The sequence below is a fragment of the Gavialis gangeticus genome, unplaced genomic scaffold (assembly GCF_001723915.1).
Source record: "Gavialis gangeticus isolate Ggan-Ray unplaced genomic scaffold, GavGan_comp1, whole genome shotgun sequence".
Lineage (NCBI taxonomy): Eukaryota > Metazoa > Chordata > Crocodylia > Gavialidae > Gavialis > Gavialis gangeticus.
This window is the reverse complement of record NW_017728982.1, coordinates 1,416,905-1,425,505: the sequence shown is the minus strand read 5'-3', so window position 1 is coordinate 1,425,505 and position 8,601 is coordinate 1,416,905.

The following is an 8,601-nucleotide window of genomic DNA, read 5'->3' as shown; positions in this document are numbered from 1 at the left end:
GAAGGGGGTCAGCTAGCCATGCCTTACACAGCTACCATACTGCTACCATCGCTGCCCCAGAGGGTTTGGGGGAGACGAAAGTGCAAAAAAAAAGTCCAGTCAGTCGAGGGAAGGCGCTAAACGTTCTGGTCCCAGCTGCTGCTCCCCTTCTTGCTTGGCACAGCGGAGACTGCCATTTTCTACTCTGAATGCCAACACAAATGCACAGCAAGACTTACCAACCCAAATCCCTGGCAGCCACAGCCAAAAGATTCACAGCAATGAGTATATACTATTTCATCCACCTCTGGCTCCAAATCACTTCCTGTTCTCAATTTAAAAATATGCTCATCTATGATTTTATTGCCTTATTATTTAGTGCTTTCTGTTACACAGGGGAAAAAGATGGCACACTCGGACTGTGCATACTTTTCGGAAAAATTTATGTAGCAGACAGAGTTAGAGAAACTTTTGAATCGCCCTAAGAAAAACTTGCTTCTCAATTTCTGGACCATCATGGCTATAACATCATTTACTCTACTGTACTTTTTGGGGCACACCTTGGAGCTAAGAACAGGCACTGAAAAGTCAGGACTCCTGGGTTCAACTGACTGCTCTGCTACCGATTCACAAGGCGCTCAGGACTCTCCCATACAATAAGGGGACTGGACAGGCACAAAATACGTAGCATTTTGTGGGCCTTAACCAAAGAGTGCGATTGGTACGAAATTTTAGCTGCTACTAGCAACATCCTGCCCAGGTTTCCCCACTCCTAATGTGGGGACATCCTAGCTACTTGCCCACCTTTTTAAGTGGCTAACAGCTAGAAGACGACATACTAAACGTGAACCAAGCATTTATGGCCAACCATAAAAATACACGAACGCAATGCACTCCACACAGGTGCACAGCAGTTTCCCGTTTTCATGGAGATATACTGTTCATCCATCACCCTACATTGGGCCAACTCTACTCGTTCATACCGACTGCCCAAGACATGGAATTAGCTTCCAAGCTACTAGATGCCACATCATTCCTTTGATCCGGCACAAACCGAACACGGCCTGAACCTAAAGAACTCATCCTTCAAGTGATGAAGAGTGTACCCAAGCTGTACAGCATGTGAAGTGGAAGTGGCTACTTCTCTTCATGGGTTAAAAACCAGGTCTACAATTGCAGAGCAAGTCCTGTGTACTCCAACTTTAGTAAGACTAAACACCCAGAAATGGAGAATGCCAAGTTTCACACACACACAAAGCGCTGTTGGGCTTGCCTACCTGCAGAAGTTGCCTTGGTTCAAAACCTGTTTTGGTTTTTTTTATTCAATTCAACTGATACAAACCCCAGTGCAGACACATTTAAACTGACTTGCAAATGGCTTAAGGCTAGTTACTCTGAACCACTTTTACCGGAGTCAATGTAGAAACCAATCTTCATACAAACTGGTGCACTTGGTATGCAGACAAAGCTTTAAAATCCACCTTGGTTCCGAAAGCAGATGTCAGCAGGGTGCCTCAAGCCGAGTCCCAACTGGACACTGCCCATTGTACAATTTGACCTGCCTGCCAGACTTGACTCAAGAGAAGCCAAAGAGTGCCATAACGCATGGTGAGGAAGCCTGCCCAGAGCTGGCTCACATTCGCAAGACGGAGGCCAAGGGCTTCCAAGTCACCCCTTATTTCCATGGCCGCCAACCTTTTTGGCATGTGCGTCACAAGTTATGCCCTGTGCCCTCCCCAAGTGCCACTCCAATCCCGGTCCCTTGCCCAAACTGCTTTCTGTTCCCTGCCCTACACACCCTGCCTGATCTAATGCTCTGCTTTCTGCTCTCTGCCCCCTCCGTAATCTGCTGCGTGCCACATACAGAAGCTGCCCATGACCCTTGGGGCACATGTGCTGCAGGTTGGCCAGCCCTGCCTTATTTCATGAGCAATACATTCACAAATCATTTCCTTAATTCTTCTCCCCCAAACATCTAAACTTCTCTCTCCAACTAAGCTTTTCATGTCATCTCTCGTCCCAAGCAGCAGCTGCCAATCCCACAGTCCACTGGTCATTAGGATAATGGGATGAGCCCCTCTATTTTCATCAAGGTGAACAGAAAGAAAAGGTGTCATCTGATTTCCCAGACAACACAGGCTGTGCGGCTTTCCTGCATATGCAGAAGCCACATCATGCTGCATGTGGGAGGAGAAATAAGAAAGCAGCTTGAACTAGTTCAGCTCTGCACCTTGGCAGCAGTGAGAAAAGCTGAGCATCTGAGGGGGAGCGAGCGAGCAAGAGAAGGGGGAGCAGCGAGGACGTCATCTGGGTGCACAGATCCGGCAGGAGGCCGGGTTGCCTGGAAACCAAACAGGGAAAAAAAAAAATTAAATAAATCAGAGGAAAAGCCGTTACTTGGATGAAGTAGAAATGCTTCCTTCAAGCAGAGCTCAACCCCGTGCCCTAGCAGGGAGGCTGCAGGGAGCCCACCGAGACTCGATCAAAACACCTCTCTGCAGCTCTGTAAGATGCATTTCAAACTGCGCATCAGTTACTGTGGCAAGAGGCTTCTCAAGCATCCAATCCTGTTATCTCTCTTTTACGTGAAAATATTTTAGTACAATCAAGTGTAGAGTGGAGGAGATACGTTTATAGATGCCTCGTTTCACATCAGCTAGCACTTTGGAGAAACAGCACCGTTAAACTGTATGGCTAAGTCATGACCTCACAGTATACCACACAAAAGGAGGCATAATGAACCTATTTTTGAAGTCCTCAAGTTTATGAAGAGCCCCCCTGGAACTACTGGGATGGAAGCGCAGTGAGGACTCATTCCCCAGATCTTTGCACAGGGGTTTTACATTCTTTTCAGGGGGGAGGGGAGAAAGTACACACAAAGAAAGCATCCTTACAATGCCCATCCACTACTCCAACATTTGTGAAATTACTGATGATGCTCACTTTGGGCAAGAAATGCAGAAAGCAAGTCATTTCAAGGTGTTTGGAAGGGATGAAATGAAAGCCATAATCTCCACCTGTTGACTGGAAGGATTTAACACCACAACCGGTTCAGATAGGGAAGACGCGACTCATTTCACCACGCCTGGGCTTCCAGGTGAATGGTACTACAATGAACTCAATCAAGCACAGCACTGTTCAGTTCCTCTTACACCTCTGACATACTGGCCCAGGGGTTCTAGTGAACAGGTACACAGAAAATGCACTCATTTATTAATCGCTATTGCTGCCTCTTCGCTCTGGAGCACCTCGTAGTTTGACTGGTGTCTGTAAACACCTGCCAACGCAGAGGTGAACGTGCACAAGCTCTCCGACCCTAGAGCTGGGCTTTGCTGCCTCTGAAACAACTGGGCTGAAACTCATAGGCAGTTCTGCAGTATCAACATGTTCCAGCAAAATCAAGATTTAACTCTTTCCCAGTACTATCAGTAACCATTTGCATTATGGCACACAATTCTAGTGATGTATCAGACCTGACTACCATTCAACTGTGCCTGAGAGTCCCTCTCAACCCCTAAAAGCATTTTACTCCCCTACTGTCAAAGAGCAAGTGTTTAAGTGACAGACCAGTGAAATCCAAGTAATAAAGTACCATACCACAGCAACAGAGTACCTTGCAAAGCTAATAAGGGATCCCACTGAATTGCAATAAAGCGTATTGTTACTTTGTCTTGAACCAAGTGAGGGAGGTCCCAGCACTTGCACCAAACATTTCTGCAAAAATGTCAATCCACTCCAATAGCCAGGGTCTAGGAGGAGTTTCTACAGTCACCTGTCCCCCAACAAACATGTTTCTCAGATTACTAATTAATGTTCTTGCCACTTCCCTTGCTAGACAGAATAAGACAAGCCTGTTACTCACTGACAGTACCTTAGAGCAACACTAACCCTGGCCGGAGTTGCTTAGCAGCACCATTTTGGGAGCGCAGTCACATGCGAATAGAGAGCTATCGCAGCAGGCCGTGCAACGAGAATGCTGTACAGCAGTAGCCACCCATCTATAAAGCACCTCTGCATCGCAGCTTGTTTGAAAAAAGGGTGAGAAACGTGTGCCAGTCTTCTAAAAGCATGGGGGCGGGGGAAATAAAAGCAGTCCCCAATATAATGAGTCTTCACGAAGTTGTTGGGATACTGAGGGAAACTACAGATTAAAAGAATAGAAGAATATTATGACTGTACATTTTGCTGAAATTCAGCTATGTACTCCAACCCCCCCCCCCCCAAGACACATGCACACACCACCAAAGCCACCCACTACTTCCTGATTGCAGGCAAAGGGTTAGTGACTAAATGCTTCAGCTGTAGTGCGGAGAATCAAATCTGGGTCTCATTTTAAATAAATAAAGCTATTAGAAGTGTAGTGCATATAGGAAAAGAGGCTTGATGGATACCATGCATAAACTGAACAATACAACTGGCATTCTAGAACATGCTAAAAAGTAGAAGTTTGGCATACGCTGCAATTATGAAAGGCAGTGAGGTCCCGTAATGGAGTCATTAGTGATCACTATCAACCTGCAGAAATCTGGGTGCTTGAATGAGGTCCTGGCTGAAGCAGCCACATCCAGTCTCCTCTCTAAGGGACCATGCCTCACCAGCCAGAGGCAGAAACCCTCCACCCGGCCTCCTGAATATGAAGGATAGCCTCCAGGCTGCAAGGGGTGTACCTCTGGCAAAGGTATACAGCCCCATGCCATCTCAGTCAATAGATACCCATGCAAAACTAGGCCGCAATGAGCTTATCTTACACGTACTCTTTCAGGGAACAGAGTAAGGCTCTTGCTGTCTTGCAAGAGGATATCAGTGATCTGTCAAGGGCAACAAATACCTGCAGAAGGCTGACAGAGAAACAGCTCCTGCCCCTGCTCTTATCTATGCACTCCAGCAGCTCCAAGCCACTACAGCGCAGCATCCCGCAGAGATGGGAAACAGTAGCTTGCAAGAACAGACAGCATACGCTGTTCTACCTCTCAGCTCATCAGCTTTCCATGTGGTCAGGTCCCCGAGTGTCACACCCCCAGCATGCCCAACGCTGACGGTAACATCCAGACCACCACCATAGCCCAATGCCCTGGGATAGGCGTGAAGGCCACATACACTACCTTCTCCTGGGCTTTCCTTGCGTGTCCCCGAGCTCGAGGGGTTAAACTGTGAGGACTTCCAGAGGATATTAAGTGCTGATGCCTCGGCTTCCTTTCCCTGAACAGCAACCTCCTCCAAAGGAATCTGTCGTTTCATATAACAGTTCCTTTCACTCACCCTCAGCCGGCCAGTCCTTTTTCATTTCCACAGTCTAAGCAAGGGCTGCAATATGCCGAACTTTTACAGAGAACTATGCCCACATTTGAGGGGGGAGGGTTTGCAGTATTTCCATTATATGAAGTATTTTTATGTGCAGCAATTATTCAGAAATATTCCAGTGCCCGGTCATCAAGGGTAGCACGAGAACCTTATAAATCAAACCAGGCCCACGCAAACACCATGGAGGGAATCCAAGGGGACAGGTAAGAAACCAGTGACAGAATCATCATTTCATTTCACCTCACACAGCACGAAGCACACCCAGAAGACAGAATTTTGTGCTCTGAAAACCAAACGTGCAAATGCCAATCTTTTCGGGCCTGCGAGCATTAGGACCTGTTGATACCAAGTGGGTCCAAGTCTTCTGCAATAACCCTCGTGCGGTAGCAAAGGCTATGCTGTAGCTCCTGGAACCGAGGACTGTAGACAAGGAGCATACATGTCCTTAGAGCCGACTCGGTGATTAACAATTAGGCAGCAAAAACCTGCAATCAGACCAGTACAGGGAAAGGCTAGCGCCTCCTTGTAGGATCTGTGCCCTCAAAGGTTGTAGTGGAGAGGGCGGCACTGGGCCTTCGCTGGCACAAGGCCGACCACCTACCAGAGGAAGAGCGTGTTTGCTAGCCTACCCATTCACACGTGGCTGCTGACATTACAGAGCCAGGTCCAGAAATGTGCACACAGCACCTGCTTATCTGAAAGACAGATACTCCCTGCGTCAGTATTGCTAAGGCTGCTAAGCAAGCTTCCAGAATAATTATGAAGCCAGAGTGAGAACATTAATCTCTTTGGGGCTGCTCTGATGGATAACCACCCTTGTTCCTGGGTACTTTACAATTACCCTGTCAAGGTCTTAGCATGTGATCATAAAGGTTAAAAGGTATTCCAGGCCCTTTCAGGAGAGATTCAGAGATAAAGCAACTGGTTGCATTAAACCAGGGGTGACCAAACTACAGCTTTCAAGCCACGTGCAGTTCCCAAGGGGTTCAAATGCAGCTTCCGAAGCCAGTTAGTGATAAACCATTATTTGAGCCGAGGTGGGGGCGCGCGGCAGCGACTGTGCACCGCACACGCCTCCAAAGGTGCGTCCTGCAACTCGGAGCCACGTCAAGAACCCAATTTACGGCCAGACGGTCAAAAGGGTTGGCCACCCCTGCATCAGACTTAGAAAAGGTGATATCCAAGACACTACTATAACCGAACCACCATGGCAAGATGCAGACTTGAGGGTTGTGCGGACTATTGAAGTTTCATCACCTTGAAGGAGAATTTTGCCCTAATCTTGTCTGAGCTAGTCTAGTCTCCCACCTATTAATGGCCGTGCACTAGGAAAAGCAGGCATCCAGCTTTTCCATTCAACAGCGAGACATAACTGAAAGCCAGTTTGAAAACTGTGCACTTTTATCACTGTTACTAAGGTGCAAACAGGCATTTCTCCACCAGCCAGGCACGTGACTTCTAGAGGAGCAACTGCAATGACAACTGACCTTGGAATAAACTGGTGAGAAAAGGACCAACATACTGACGCAAGTGAGGGGGGGTGAAAGAGCAGGTAAAAAAAAAAGATGTCATCTGGGAAACAGAGGCATTAAAACGAGTTTCCATCAAGCACCTTTACGCAGCTCATGGTTGGACAGCGTTTCTATGGGAACCAGGTAAGCAGCAGCAGAAGCAGCATACATTACCCCTGCAAATTTCTGCTCTTTCTAGCACAGAATTGCAAGTGCAATATACCCAGCACATCTATGGTTTCCAGATCATGCAGGCTCCTGAAGTCCTTTGTGTCTCAGACCTCGACAGCAGTGGCAGGGGTCCATGCTTCCCTAGTTTCACAGGCATTTTGAATTGGCAACTCGGAACCACTCACATTCTCACAGCGATGACTACGCCATCCGAGGCCTGCTTTAATCACGGCAGACTATTTTACAGGAAGTGCTCATTACATGAATAGTAATTATTGACCTGACAAAGGAGGATAGTGGTTAGAGCCTCTTTGCTGAACCGCCCAGTTACAGAGCTGGGGACTCTAGCCTTCTAATGTCAGCGCTGCTGCTGGCCTGGGACACAACGCTGCAGAAAGCTGCTTCACCTCCGACTTGTTTCCCTATCTCCAAGTTGCTCATCTAGCAGGCTTAGCTACAAGGCAAAAAAGAACCAGCATTGACTAGATGTGGGGGTTGAGAAATAAAAGTACTACCACATGTCATAACTGCTCTGCCTGTACATGACACCTTTGCTCCCCACCCACTGCCTCTCTTCAGTGCAGGGCTGTGAAGCATTAGCAGATTTGGGGGCAATATGACCATATTGACCCCTTCTGGGCAGGACTGAAAATTAAAACCACTGGGCATTTCTGAAAGTACGTGCCACGTCCTAGATCTCAGTAATTCTCCAACTTGCCCAGAAAAACCACCCAAAGCCTGTACTTTCCGGCCTGGCGGAGCATCTGAACCAAATAAAGCAGGAAAATATGAAAATAAGATGTCATGTATCACATTTTAACACAGCACAGATTCTCCAGATGAAGTTATCAACTCCTGCAGCAGAATTACAGTGGACAAGCCAAGAGTCCTTTAACAACACAACAGCATTGCCCCAAGGACCCAAACACTCATAAGACCGCCTATTTCTAATACGACTAGCGACATTCTCTTAACTTGGGCTCCCGAGACACAGAGGAGCATCAGGTATCAAACAGTTAAGAAACCCGTGCCCTTCAGGCCACTCCATATGGACAAACCCCACTTCTCACCACACACACCGAGCCCCAACCAATTGCAGAAATCCTGGCACACAGACACCTTTGTTTCTCCCCAAAATCTCTGTGCTGTGACTATGCGATTAGGATGGGCCCAGCAGAGGAGACACACCTTTACCCTATCTCTATAGGTAACCTGAGCTGGCTACATTCCTGAGGGAGGGCAGAAACCTGCTCCCTCTGCCTACATGACTGGTATCAGATACGGGGGGAGGGGGGACTTCTACCTGGTGGGCTAGAGTCTGCCCAGCAGCTAGCGATGCATTTCAAACTGGTTGGCCGACAGCCAACAGGTGCTGGCCTCCACTGGACCAGGTGAACAAGGTGACAGGGGCTATACAAGTTAAGGCTGCCCAGGAGGAGGGGGCAGCTGCCATGCGGGGGACTCGGACTTAGAGAGGAGCTTTACCATCTGAAACTGGCTCTCTCCCCCATAGCTCATGAGCGAGGAACAGCCTGCCTCCAGAGGGAATCTCCAACAGCCTCGGGATGATGCTTGGGAGTAAGATACTCGAGATCTGGTTAGATATCTAGCTGGCAGTAACTCAGATGCATGATCAAAA